Genomic DNA, 15445 nt, shown 5'->3' with positions numbered 1-15445 from the left:
TGCGTGTGTGAACCCGGCTTTAATGGTTAAATGTTGCATCGTTACAACTAAATGAATAACTTCTATAGTATACATTACGGATCTCCGGGCGGGGACTACTCAAGAGGATGTCGTTATCAGGAGAAAGAAAACTGGCGTTCTACGGATCGGAGCGTGGAATGTCAGATCACTTAATCGGGCAGGTAGGTTAGAAAATGTAAAAAGGGAAATGGATAGGTTAAAGTTAGATATCGTGGGAATCAGTGAAGTTCGGTGGCAGGAGGAACAAGACTTCTGATCAGGTGAGTGCAGGGTTATAAACACAAAATCAGATAGGGGTAATGCAGGAGTAGGTTTAATAATGAATAGAAAAATAGGAATGCGGGTAAGCTACTGCAAAAAGCATAGTGAACGCATTATTGTGGCCAAGATAGATACGAAGATCACACCTACTACAGTAGTACAAGTTTATATGCCAACTAGCTCTGTAGATGACGAAGAAATTGAAGAAATGTATGATGAAATAAAATAAATTATCAGATAGTGAAGGGTGATGATAATTTAATAGTCATGGGTGACTGGAATTCGGTAGTAGGAAAAGGCAGAGAAGGAAACGTAGTAGGTGAATATGGATTGGGGAAAAGAAATGAAAGAGGAAACCGTCTGGTAGAATTTTGCACTGAGCACAACTTAATCATAGCTAACACTTGGGTGAAGAATCATACAAGAAGGCTGTATACATAGAAGAAGCCTGGAGATACTGACAGGTTTCAGATAGATTATATAATGGTAAGACAGAGATTTAAGAGCCAGGTTTTAAATTGTAAGACATTTTCAGGGGCAGATGTGGACTCTGACCACAATATATTGGTTATGACCTGTAGATTAAAACTGAAGAAATTGCAAAAAGTTGGGAATTTAAGGAGATGGGACCTGGATAAACTGAAAGAACCAGAGGTTGCACAGAGTTTCAGGGAGAGCATAAGGTAGCAATTGACGGGAACGGGGGAAAGAAATACAGTTGAAGAAGAATGGGTAGCTTTGAGGGATGAAGAAATTAAGGCAGCAGAGGATCAAGTAGGTAAAAAGACGAGGGCTAGTAGAAATCCTTGGGCAACAGAAGAAATATTGAATTTAATTGATGAAAGGAGAAAATATAAAAATGCAGTAAATGAAGCAGGCAAAAAGGAATACAAACGTCTCAAAAATGAGATCGACAGGAAGTGCAAAATGGCTAAGCAGGGATGGGTAGAGGACAAATGTAAGGATGTAGAGGCTTATCTCACTAGGGGTAAGATAGATAGTGCCTACAGGAAAATTAAAGAGACCTTTGGAGATAAGAGAACCACTTGTATGAACATCAAGAGCTCAAATAGAAAACCAGTTCTAAGCAAAGAAGGGAAAGCAGAAAGGCGGAAAGAGTATATGGAAGGTCTATACAAGGGCGATGTACGTGAGGGCAATATTATGGAAACGTAAGAGGATGTAGATGAAGATGAAATGGGAGATACGATAGTGTGTGAAGAGTTTGACAGAGCACTGAAAGACCTATGTCGAAACAAGGCCCCGGGAGTAGACAACATCCCATTAGAACTACTGATAGCCTTGGGAGCCCACCATGATAAAACTCTACCATCTGGTGCGCAAGATGTATGAGAAAGGCGAAATTCCCTCAGACTTCAAGAAGAATATAATAATTCCAATCCCAAAGAAAACAGGTATTGACAGATGTGAAAATTACCGAACTATCAGTTTAATAAGTCACAGCTGCAAAATACTAACGCGAATCCTTTACAGACGAATGGAAAAACTAGTAGAAGCCGACCTCGGGGAAGATCAGTTTGGATTCCGTAGAAATGTTGTAACACGTGAAGCACTACTGACCCTACGACTTATCTTAGAAGCTAGATTAAGGAAGGGCAAACCTACGTTTCTAGAATTTGTAGACTTAGAGAAAGCTTTTGACAACGTTGACTGGAATGCTCTCTTTCAAATTCTAAAGGTGGTAGGGGTAAAATATAGGGAGCGAAAGGCTATTTACAAGTTGTACAGAAACCAGATGGCAGTTATAAGAGTCGAAGGATATGAAAGGGAAGCAGTGGTTGGGAAGGGAGTGAGACAGGGTTGTAGTCTCTCCCTGATATTATTCAATCTGTATATTGAGCAAGTAGTGAAGGAAACAAAAGAAAAATTCGGAGTAGGTATTAAAATATATGGTGAAGAAATAAAAACTTTGAGGTTTGCCGATGACATCGTAATTCTGTCAGAGACAGCAAAGGACTTGGAAGAGCAGTTGAATGGAATGGACAGTGTCTTGAAAGGAGGTTATAAGATGAACATCAACAGAAGCAAAACGAGGATAATGGAATGTAGTCGAATTAAGTCGAGTGATGCTGAGGGAATTAGATTAGCAAATGAGACACTTAAAGTAGTAAAGGAGTTTTGCTATTTGGGGAGCAAAATAACTGATGATGGTCGAAGTAGAGAGGATATAAAATGTAGACTGGCAATGGCAAGGAAAGTGTTTCTGAAGAAGAGAAATTTGTTACCATCGAGTAGATTTAAGTGTCAGGAAGTCGTTTCTGAAAGTATTTGTATGGAGTGTAGCCATGTATGGAAGTGAAACATGGACGATATAGAGTTTGGACAAGAAGAGAATAGAAGCTTTCGAAATGTGGTGCTACAGAAGAATGCTGAAGATTAGATGGGTAGATCACATAACTAATGAGGAGGTGTTGAATAGGATTGGGGAGAAGAGACGTTAGTGGCACAACTTGACAAGAAGAAGGGATCGGTTGGTAGGACATGTTCTGAGGCATCAAGGGATCACCAATTGGAGGGCAGCGTGGAGGGTAAAAATCGTAGAGGGAGACCAAGAGATGAATACACTAAGCAGATTTAGAAGGATGTAGGTTGCAGTAGGTACTGGGAGATGAAGAAGCTTGCACAGGATAGAGTAGCATGGAGAGCTGCATCAAACCAGTCTCAGGACTGAAGACCATAACAACAACAATATACATTACGATATTACTTATTATTTATCACTTTCTGTAGAAGCATGTAAGTCAAAGCCACTTGCTCATGGTACGAGTCTGTAAGTAGTGTACAGAATGTTGATTAGAATATTTAATAATTAAAGAAACAATTTAAAAACATGTAAATAAATTACATGTTACAGAGAAAGGTTCTCGACTGCTGTGAGGAACTCCTGTGCAAAACAGGAGTGTGCCACAAGGAAACCTTCCAACTTAGTTTTGACGACTTGGTGGTTATTATTAAAAATTAAACCTGTTAAATTCAATGCTTGTCGATTTTCTGTCTTGTGCTGAGAAAATAAAAGTTGCATTTTCTTCTGAAGGAGTCAGTAACAGATAGCATGATGGAGTGTATGAACAGGAACGGCAGAGTTGGAATTCTGAGACACTAGAGCAACGGATTACATGGAGTTCGCGAACTCACACTGCAGATTTGTCTAGCCGCCGTTTTCTGGACTAAGAATATTCTTGGTGAGTGAACACAGTTATCCCAATATATAACATAACTCGAGATAGTAGAGTGAAGGTAAATAAAGTAAACAAACTTTCGCGTTTCTGTCTCAGAGACAGTGAACTTCATTCTTATAAGGAAGATAGCAGCATTGTGCTTCTTGATCTTGAACGTTATAATTCCAAGAAAGCTTTTCATCTCTCATAAGTTCTAAGAATTTAAATGTACAATTTCAGTGTGTGGTTGATCACCTTGAAAAAATAAAATTTCGCGTAATTTGTCTTGCAAGCTGCACATCGCCAAGAGTGTATGCACCCAGGCTGTAGGTTGGATTAGATTAGATTAGATTTATTTTTATTCAAATTGATCCATAGTGAGGAGGTCCTCCAGGAGGTAGAACATGTCAGAAAAACAATACCGGTAATACATGACAAATATTCACAACTGAAAATAATAAGCTAATGTACCTCCCACAGGTCCCAAGTGGAATGATCGTAATTTTTTTGAAATTAACGCTATATGAAAGAATCATTTTACAAACACTATTTCACTGATTTTAAAAAGTTTTATTTATTTATAAGGTAATAAACATGTAATAGAACTACTACAATACTTATTTACAATAAAATCATTACTGCACTCAAATGGTGCAGAAGTTAGATTGTACTTACACACACACTCACACACACACACACACACACACACACACACACACACACACACACACACACACACATACACACATTTATTTACAATGAACACAATACTGCACTGAAATGGTGCAGAAGTTATATTGCACACACATACACAAATCAGTTGGTTCTACTGAGAAATTCATCAATGGAGTAGAACGAGTTGGCCAACAATAAATACTTTAGGATTCTCTTAAACTGAATTTCATTGGTTGTTAGGCGTTTTCTGGCTGCTCACAAGTTATTGAAAATGTGTGTTCCTGAATAATACACACCTTTTTGTACCAGAGTAAGTGACTTTAAATCCTTGTGAAGATTACTCTTATTTCTAGTACTGATTCCATGAATTGAGCTGTTGCTTTGAAAAAGTGGTGTATTTTTAATGACAAATTTCATTAAGGAATAAATATATTGGGAAGCAGTAGTTAGAATCCCTAGTTCCCTAAACAGGCTTCTGCAGGATGTTGTTGTGTTCACACCACATATAACTCTTACTGCACGTTTTTGTGCCCAGAAAACCTTAGCTTGGCTTGAAGAATTACCCCAAATATAAGCCCAGATGACATTATGGAATGCAAGTAAGTATAGTATGCCAGCTTTTTCATTTTTATATCCCCTATGTCTGACACAATTCGCATTGCAAATAGAGATTTGTTAAGACGCTTCAGCAGTTCTGTGGTGTGCTCCTCCCAGTTGAATTTATTGTCAAGCTGTAATTCCAAGAATTTAACACTGTTCACTTCTTCTATCTGCTTGTCATTGTATGTTAGGCATGTACTCGTGCGACACCCCTTACAAGTTCTGAACTGCATGCAGCGTATTTTTTCAAAGTTTAGTGACAAAGAATTGGCTAGGTATCAGTGATGAATGTCCACAAATATTATTATGCGATTGTGACTTTGTTCAATGCTACAGAATCTGCAATGAGCTGACAAAAGAGATGTTTCATCTAGTGACGACTTATCAGGTGTGGAAACACCATGCAGAACTTCATCTTCACCAGCTTGTGGCGTCAGCTGCCACATCATTACCAGGTGCACGTCGAAAAATGCAGTAAGTTAATATTTAAGAATCTTCAAACTGTTGTTTACTAAAAAAGTTCTAATGAATTAATAGGGTTCACAGCAAATGAAGAATGTTCAAACCTATGTAGCTGTCCTGCAGTCCTTTATTGAATAGGATTTTATAAAAACTGAAAAGTTATAAGATTCTTAAAAATATTTATCAAACTTGCATTAACTGAACAACTGTGAAATTAAAAAAAAATCATTACTCACATTATTAGCACTCAAACAAAAATGGGGAAGTCACAAAGTCCCATAACACAGGTGGGAATCGAAATTTTTGATCCATTGTAATTTGTTGTCAACGGTAAAATTGCCATTAAGCAGCAGCAGGTGAATGTCAAATTGAACTCCTTGATGAAAAGTAAAAAATAATTACGGGCATAAAAATATATGGCTTAAGTGTTTAAAAAGGTTTAACCATGTTTGTGGTATATAATGTCTGTGGGCTCTATGAAAGGAAATAACCGCAATCTTTTATACGTACTGCTGAAGTTAAGAATCACTTACCACTGAGCAAATGTGAAAAAAACGAATGTTTGTTCATGTCGTTACTACAGACTGGTAATTGGTATTGATGTAGTAAAAGCTCATAATGGGGAACATTCATCCCCCTTTTAATACCATTTGCTTAATAGTGAGTGATTCTTAAATGCATCTGTGCTTTTTGTAGGTTGCTATTATTTAGTTTCGTAGAAACCACAGATGTTACATAGTGCAGCGTTGAAGTTTTTTTATATACTTTAGCAATAAATTTTAATGCCTGTAGTTATTTTTTACACTAGGTCTTATCACCGCAAATGTTCAGGTTAATATTCACCTACCTGCACTTAATGACAATTTCACCATTAACAACAACCCATAATGGATCAACATTTTCCATTTTCAACTGAACTATGTGACATTTAAGCAGTCACAGTACAAGGGATTGATTTCATGGTTGTGACCAGTAGCCAATACTGTATGGCACCTCCAGCTGGCTTTTACCTTCAAGCATCTGCTGAAAGTCATCACGTGTCCATCACTTGCAGAAATGATGTTATCAGTGAGATTGATATGTGCACATGTGATGTCATTCATGAGCATGAATTTATGACTTCATCAAGATAGTGGATGGCGAGAAATTTAAAAAATAAGGATGGGAGATGGCAGGAAACATAGAAGATAGATAAAATAGACTGCACATGATGTCATTATACTGAAACCAATATCTATGTCTCTTCCTACAGAGCTGCTAGTCGAGTTACACTCATTGCATGCTAAGTGAAGAGGAGCTGACAGTTACAGTTTTTAACATTTATAACAGAAATCAAGTTTTGGTTTTAATAAAAAAAAATGAACTGTTGTATTACAATTACACATATATCATATTAACACAGTTAATTTAATTTCTGCAAAATTCCTAATGTGATGGTTGTCGTTTCTACATGTGTCACAGTAAAACGTATTGACAGAATTTTTTTAAAGTGACAGAATTACAGTTCTTCAGTGAATACCTGTTTTAATTGCACTTTGACTCTCTTATTTCAATGTTCTCTGAGAAGTAGAAGACAAAATATAAATTTGGGAGCCAGCATTACTTTTATGATGATGCCTCAAGAATAGTTGCGAAATGTTTACATGCTTTTATAAGAAATGATTTTTTTCTCTCCATAGCATGTAGTTTTTACACAAAAATAAGCGTTCATATATTATGACTTTTGCTACACACAGTGACGTATGCTGGATGTAAAACAAGTAAATTATTGGCTGTTTATATTAAGAGCATCTGCTGGGAGTATGTATGTACATTACTGGTGGTCCACTCAACATGATGAATCAGTTTTATAGGTCTAACTGACTGTCTATATTTATCCTAAGCTCTGTAGGAGACTATTGCAAGCAGATCTGCACCAGAAATTATTTTCTTAATGACATAAAAACACAGTCAAGACACCTGTATGTGTGTTGTCAGTGCTATAAGAAATTGTTTGGGGTGGGGGTGGAATAACAATCCTTCAGTCTGGCTGTTTAAAGTTGCTTACAAGAGACTTAGTGCAAATTCAGGTTATTGCACCTACTAGTGGTATTTCCTCTGCCACTGTTGCTACCACAATTCAATGACACTACATTCTAACATTTCAAGTTCAGATGGCTTGAAAAGAAGGAAACAGAGGTATTTTTGTCTTTTGTATCCAATGACGACGTTTATCTGTCCAAAATAAGTGACAGCCTATTAAAACGAACATCGATTTTTAATATGAAAACCCATTTGAGGGAAGAAGTTATGTCTGCTTTGCAGACCATGTGGAATGATTATTTTCCTGCAGCTGAATGGACGTGTTTCAAATAGTTCTCCCCTTGACAATCAGATTCACCAGTTGAAAAAAGTGTGCCTGTGTATATTTTAAAATGAGGCTGTATCATGAAGGAAAAAACCACAGTAAGGCAGTAAATCATTCTTGTATTATAAGCTTCCATACAAAAATAGTCTCGTCTAAAAACCACTGACCATATGTTTGTTTTAAAATAAATTTATGTATACAGCATGGTCAGAAACAATCTGAAAAGCTTGATGTTTACTGTGTAGTTTGTGCTGAAAAATAATTGCTAAGAAAAGACTTTGAATGTTGTGCCACTTCTGAGTGAATTAGTACTGACGTTAGCCAATCAGCCACTGTCCATGCAATAAGCGACCTGCCATACACCATTAGTATCAGTTACTCTCGTTACTTGGATGATAGCACTCAAGACTACTCAGCCTTTGGTTCAGGTCTGATCCTTACTACTGTCCCAAGACTAGTTTTTGTATTGTTCTCTGGTTTTGTTTTAGAAAACCAAATAAAGACACATTTGATGACACCGTCTCTGACACGCCACTTGAATTTTCGTGCTCAATGGGCTGGGTTTCAAAGAAAATTATTTTTAATAAGCACACTCCTAATCCAAGCATGCTTTACCTTCTCATTGTGGAGTCTTACTACAAGATACAGCCTTATTTTGAAACGTATATGAGTACAGCATTTTTTCAATTGGTGAATCTGATTGTCAAGGGGAGGACTGTTTGAAACATGTTCATTCAGCTTAAAGAAAATAATCATTCCACATGTCCTCCAAAGCAAACATAACTAATTCCTTCAAAAGATTCTTCATGTTAAAAATCGGTGTTTCTTTTAATACCATAATGCTCATTGTGCACAGATAAGCAACATCACTGGATAAAATAGACAAGAAATCTCTGTTTTTCTGTTCAAACTATTTGAACTTGAAATATTAGAATGTAGTGCCATTTGGCAAAAGTTCTATTCTCTATTAGGTTTCTTGAGCACAAATCTAGCTACATATTTCACTATATCAAACACAAACGATGGAAGAAGCTGGTTGAGGTATGTAATCATGCTCACTGTTTATCATGCCACCCCTGAAACAGATGATAAGTCATTACTGTTGATGCCCTTATTTTCTTGACTAATATATGTTACACCAAGAACTGTGGTAGCATCGGTGGCAGAGCAAGTACAACTAGTATTTGTAATAATCTAAATGTGCACCAAAAGTATCTTGTAAGCAGTTTCAAATAGTCAGAGTGAAGGATTATTATTCCACCCCCCCTCCCACCCCACCCCAAACAATTTCCCACAGCATGGTAAACGCTTACAGGTGGTCTTGACTGAGTTTTTATATGAGCAAGGAAAAAATTCTGGTGAGAGTCTGCTTGTAATAACCTCCTACAGAGTTTAGGTTAAATATGGGCTGTTAATTATACCTATAAAACGAGTTTATCTTGTTCAGTGCACCAGAAATCTACCCATCCCTGTATTTGAGTAATGGTTGGTTGGTTGTTTGGGGGAAGAGACCAAACAGCGAGGTCATCGGTCTCATCAGATTAGTGATGGACGGGGAAGGAAGTCGGCCGTGCCCTTTCAGAGGAACCATCCTGGCATTTGCCTGGAGCGATTTAGGAAAATCACGGAAAACCTAAATCAGGATGGCCGGACGCGGGATTGAACCGTCGTCCTCCCGAATGCGAGTCCAATGTGCCAACCACTGCGCCACCTAGCTCGGTTGAGTAATGTTATGCCCATGAGTCCACTAATGTTTTGTCCCCCTCCACAAAATTAAGTATAGTGGAACCTCGCTTAACGATCACCTCTCATAATGCGCATTTTGCATAAGGAGCAAAAACAATTGTAAAAACATGAGTCGCTTAATGAGCGATGTTTCGTATAATGAGTGACAAAGATTTAGTGTGATGTCACGAGCTGTTCGTGCGCGGAGGGGGAAACGTTCAACAATATGAAGACCTTTCATTGTCGACAGTGGCCTATGAACAATGTCCTTAGTACATACTGCAGTCTGATGTTAGAACTCTTTCTGCTACCATCGTAGTGCAGCTTGTGGTCACACACTTTTGTAAACTTGTGTTTATATAGTGTTTTTTCTTTGCGCAAATTTTAATAATCTCCGTAAAAAATTTCACAGAAGATGGAACTGCAGAAAGACGACCATAGCAGAAAGAAAATAAACTTAGGAATGAAACGTAAAATCGTTGAAAAACGAGAACTGCTGATTTAGCTTGCATTCACAATCGGTCTATACCAACTGTTTGCACTATTCTCAGAACAAGGACAAAGTTAAGGAGATACATGCTTCAAAGGGAATGACAAGAATATCTAAACAACAGTTTCGTATTCTGGACGATGTTGGAAGGTTGCTCCTTATATGGATAAATGAAGAGCGATTGCAAGGCAACACTATTAATGGCAACATTATTTGTGAGAAGGTGAGAATGATTTTCGCCGACTTCGTTAAGAAGACTCCTGGATCATCAGCGACGAAAGAAGTGTTTAAGGGAAACCGTGTGTGATTCAAGAAGTTTAAGAAAAGAACCAGCATCCACAGTGTTGTCAGGCAAGGCGAAGCAGCCAAGTCTGACACAAAGGCAGCTGAGAACTTTTTCAGCAGCTTCATGATGCTAGTAGATTTGAGGGTGATCTGCCACAACAGGTTTTTAATTGTGACGAGACGGGTCTATTCTGGAAAAAGACGCCAAACAGTACCATTACAACAGCAGAGAATACATTACCAAATCACAAACCAATGAAAGACCATCTCACATTGCTATTCTGTTCCAGCATAAACAGCGATTAGAAATTCAAACCTCTGCTTGTTTACCATTGAAAGACCACACGAGCCTTCCAGGAGTGTAAACTCCAGAGGAGCAGGTTAAATGTGATGTGAAAGTCTAATAACAAGGCTTGGTTCACACAAGATCGTTTTTGTGATTGGATCAATGAATATATTTGCTTCAAATGAATCTGCCACTCCATGCCTTGCTTGTTATGGACAACGCTCCTGCCATTCTCCAGACCTACAAGAACCCCTCCTTGAGCACTTTCAATTCATCAAGATACGATTTCTGCCTATCAGCACCACTTCGTTGCTCCACCCCATAGACCAGCATATTACACCTAATTTTAAGAAGCTCTACACTAAAGCACTCTTTGAGCATTGCTTTGAGTTGACCAAAGCTACCAATCTCACTCTCAGAGAGTTCTAGAAATATCACTTCAACATCGTTGCCTGCATCAAGATGATCGAAAAGGCGTGGGAAGAGGTTACATCTGCTTGGAGGAAGCTTTGGCCAGAGTGTGTAGCTGAATGTGACTCAGAGGCATTTGAGCCAGTACCTGTGGAGCCTGTAGCCAACGAGATTGTGTCTGTGGCCAATAGCATGGGACTAGAAGTGGGTAACAATGATAACGATGATCTTGTGGAAAATCACAGCCAAGAAATGATCACTAGAGAGCTTATGGAGTTGCAGTGTGTTTCACAGCAGGAAGTTGCGGAGAGTAATTTTTCTGAGGACTAGGTAGAGGCGGTAGCAGCAATCTACTGGTGCAATAAGAGAAATGCTAAAAGCATGGGGATCGGTTACATTGCACGTTGAAAATCATCCCCCCAATAAAGTACTGGCGAGTTTTCGCCAGGTGTTGAAGCATCAGCAGAAATAAATGACTATAGATAAATTCCTACTAAAAAAGAATTACTTATGTAGTGTGACTAATAAAGTATATAATACTGTATGTATAATTTTCTTTGAATAAATGGCATGAATAAAATAAAACTTTAAGTACTTTCCCGCATGATTATCATATTTTACATTTATTTATACGGGATAAATTGTTTCGCTTAATGAGTCTTTTGGACTATGAGTAAGGTTCAAGAACGAATTATGCTCGCTGTGTGAGGTCCCACTGTAATTCTGAAAAAAAATTTGCAGCAAAATTGTAAACACGTTATTTAAAATAGGTATATATTATTTAAAGAAGAAGACTTTGAAACAGGAAAATATTTAATGGAATTATGGTGACTAACCTTCAGTTCAGACTGGTTGCAGGGCGACCAAAATTCAGGTTGGAGGCGCCAAACATGCACTATTATTAATCACACACACATACACGCCAATGATAGCTCAGTAGAAACAACAAAAGGATTACTGTATCAACAAAGAATGTCAGTAGTTCAATGGCTCCATTCTTGCTTTGTTATCAGCAAAAACATTTATCATTTTCTGAAAGTCTAGTTTCACAGTCAGGTTGTTTTCTGTTGCTAGTGCACGAAGGTGATTCAAATGTTCCAGAGTCCCAGAAGCACGCAAGTATTTCTTAACCCTCCCAAGAACTGAGAAGAATCATTCACCAGAGAAGTTTGTTGCTTGTGTGCTCAAATAAATTTGAAGAGCGATTCTGATGTTTGGATAGATGGAGAAATATCAAAGAGATATTTCTCTCATAGCATATCATTTAAGACAGGCAAAGAAGGTCGTTCTTATATCCAGAACTCGAAAGGAAGCTTTTGAGATGGACACATTCTGTTTCAAAACACTTCTCTATATCCCCTAAGTAAACATATTGCAACTTCAATGCTTGTTAACTTGGGAGTGGTGAAACATCTTATTAATTATGTATACATTCTTTCAGCGTTTTTCATACCAGTAAAGAATTGATTAAATGAAGCTGATTCAAAAAAAACTGTTAAGTAGTAAAGTAATAAGAAATCTCCACAGTACAAAGATATAAGTTTTGGATAATTGCTGTTTTCTGTGACACTGATATTGATAAGTTAAGTGCCTGAATTATTTCCATCAGTTCTTTTATTTTTCTGTTGTTTTCATTGCTGACCTAAGGAATATTAATTAACTCAATTATTAACTGAAATTTGTTGGGCACCGATAATATTACGCAATGAAGTATTAAGTGAGAATATACTTTACATGGATTTTAACAGATCTGATATGAGGTTCTCCAGAAACTGCTCCAGTTCAGTTCAGTCAGCGTAAAAATTATTTTGTGATACAGAAATCTCGAAAGCTGATATTCTGAATTACATAATCAACCTAGTACAAGTATAATGCGTTAATTCCTCAATTATCAGCAATATAATTTAACGAAGGTACAGAGATGCTAAAGAAGTTATGGTGACCACATCTCCAGTGAAATGACTGGTGACAAACTTCTTTGAGGTGTATTTATGGCTTCTTCAACATACGTTAAGTGTATACTCGTATGCACCTGTGTTCCTCGCAATTGTTTTGATGATTAATAAATTATTTGGTGTGCTCTATGCAGAGTTGTTCGTTTGTAGTTGAGTTAACTCAGAAATTCCTCACATTATCTCCTACGTGGGTGACCATCAACTAGAACATGGGTAAACCAGCGACAACAGGGCCAGATCCATCACAGTTGCATCCTACTTCGGAACTGTTCGCAGCATCAATCAAGCAGGAACATATACTAATTTCTACGCCAATGGCTTCTAATTCGACCACAGCTGAGCAAATAAGCCGTTACGCCAATCTGAACCTGCATCATGCTTCGTCTCCGCCACTACATTGGTAATGTGAAACGGCAGCCATTTTGGTGGACAGGCTGTGAATTGTGGTTTGTTCAAGTGGAAGCAATAGTCTACAAACATCAAGTGCACTGAGACGTTGATAAATACATGTTAGGGTTAATGCAACTAGACTCTGAACACATAGAAAATGTGGAGCATGTGCTACATGAAGCATGGCCCACTAGTATCCGTACTAGCTGGCTATGCATGAACAATCATATGCCTGAGACGGGCTCTAATTGAACATTATTCTCTACCGTTCCATGAACGATTAAATACATGCTCTCATCCCAAACTTGTGTGCATCTGAAGCCTTCATAACTGCTATAGTAATTATGTTCATTTGCACGTAAGGACTTGTTGACTCAAAATGCTTTATGAGTTATGTGGCTCAACAAGCTTCCCATGAAGTTATTCCCTGTGTTAGCTTCTGAAACCAATCTACAATTCGCAGATTCATCTAAGAAGGCGGGCACTATGGCTATTTATCTTGAAGACAGTTTCTGTTGTGATCAGTTATCGTGTGCATCCAAGAGCGGCCTTTGATCGTGCATTCCCTGCAATGTAACGACAAGCAGACGTGTAATGCGCATGATTACACTGGAGAAAGCTAGCTCTGAGGCGTATTGCTCCACAACATGCACACAACAAAATGTGATACCTGTGCTGAAATCCAACATCAATTCGCATCCCACAACAAATCTCTAGGACGCAAAAAGCAAGTTTCAGCAGTAACACAAGTGACTCTTCAACTTGATGTTGGTTTCACAAAAATTTTGCCGCTAACGCGAAAAAATGGATGCCAAAAGACGAGTGATTAGCATTAGTGAACATTCCCACTCGTCATTCAAACGAAATATGCCCAAACACAACCAGTACCTTGCATTGCAGCAATGCGATGGTCGCAGTGCTACAACATTCCAGAAGGCTGTTTATTATGGACAGGAACACTGGTTACAAATTTCTAATCGAGTTTTCCCGTGGCACCTGTGCTCCGAACCGACTTGAGCCACACACCATGCGTTGACTGCAGCAAACAATACCAGCATCAGCATGTATGGGGAACGTGAAATTGCACTACATTTCTGCCCTTCCTTCTGATCATGATGGAAGTTCATTCTTGCTGAAGGTAGTGGACTGATCTTGCAGCTGATTTTCCACTTTTTTTACAAGGTGATGCCGGACTTAACTCAGTAGTTGTGTAGTGACAGTGCACACTAACAATTTTCCATCTGTCTCGTCGCCTTGGCCAGTTCGTGACGAGTGTGGTGAGCTCACTTTGCCTCATACGGAAATCTCTGCGGCTTCGTGCACTAAACGCGAACAGTCCAGGTGTCCGAAATGCGAGAAGCAACCCATTCCTTCCACTACTGCATTCTTGACAAGCAGTGAACTCTATGGCATCTCCAGCATCACTGTTGGTGCTCAATTATTGCTTGAATTTCCCACTCTGAAGACACTGCCAAAGCACATGAAGGACGTTCGCACACCACACAGCATCACATCAAAACAACTCCTGGACAGGCTATCTTCTCCTGTACAAGTCGCCTACTGCCAGGTCAGTTCAAAGAAGGACAATAGGCAATGAACAAAATGTGATTAGAGGACATCATATCCACGTCAGACAGTGATGGGGTATCGCCGTTCTAGGTTGCAAAAAGAAAGATAATACATGGAGGCTATGTGACGACTATCGAGTTATAAATGCTCGTACCATACCAGACAGTTACCCTTCCCCCCATACTGCAGGCTTCAACTACACAATTTGTGATGCATCTGTATGCAGCGTAGTTGATTGTGCCAAGGCGTTCTCTCAAATCCCTATAGCCAAAAAGTATATCAGAAAAACGGCCATCATAACACCGTTTGGACTATACCACTACAAATTTATGCCCAATGGATTATGTAATAAAACATAAATATGGCAAAGATTTATACATGGTATTTTACACTATCTCTCATTCGTCTTCTGCTATGTCAATGACATTTTGATCTTTTCCAAATCCCTGCAAGATGATTTTCAACATCTTCATCAGTTCTTTCTTGAGGATTATAGTATTTTCATCAATCTCGAGAAGTGTGTGTTCACAGAACCTGAAGTTTCCTTTATGGGGGTACAAGGTTTTCTGGTCTGGCCTAGCTCAACTTCAGGAAATATTTCTGCCATTTAAGATATGCTACTCCCCACATCATACAAAGAACTCCTATAATTCATTGGAATGATAACTTATTATCGTCGTCATCTACTGAACGTAGTATTGACACAACAGCATTTTGATCGACTCTTTCCACATCCTAGAAGAACCTCATTCTTGATGGCATTTTGCCGCAGATCAAATTTTTTGCTTT

The sequence above is a fragment of the Schistocerca gregaria genome, chromosome X (assembly GCF_023897955.1).
Source record: "Schistocerca gregaria isolate iqSchGreg1 chromosome X, iqSchGreg1.2, whole genome shotgun sequence".
Lineage (NCBI taxonomy): Eukaryota > Metazoa > Arthropoda > Insecta > Orthoptera > Acrididae > Schistocerca > Schistocerca gregaria.
This window is presented reverse-complemented; position numbering follows the sequence as displayed.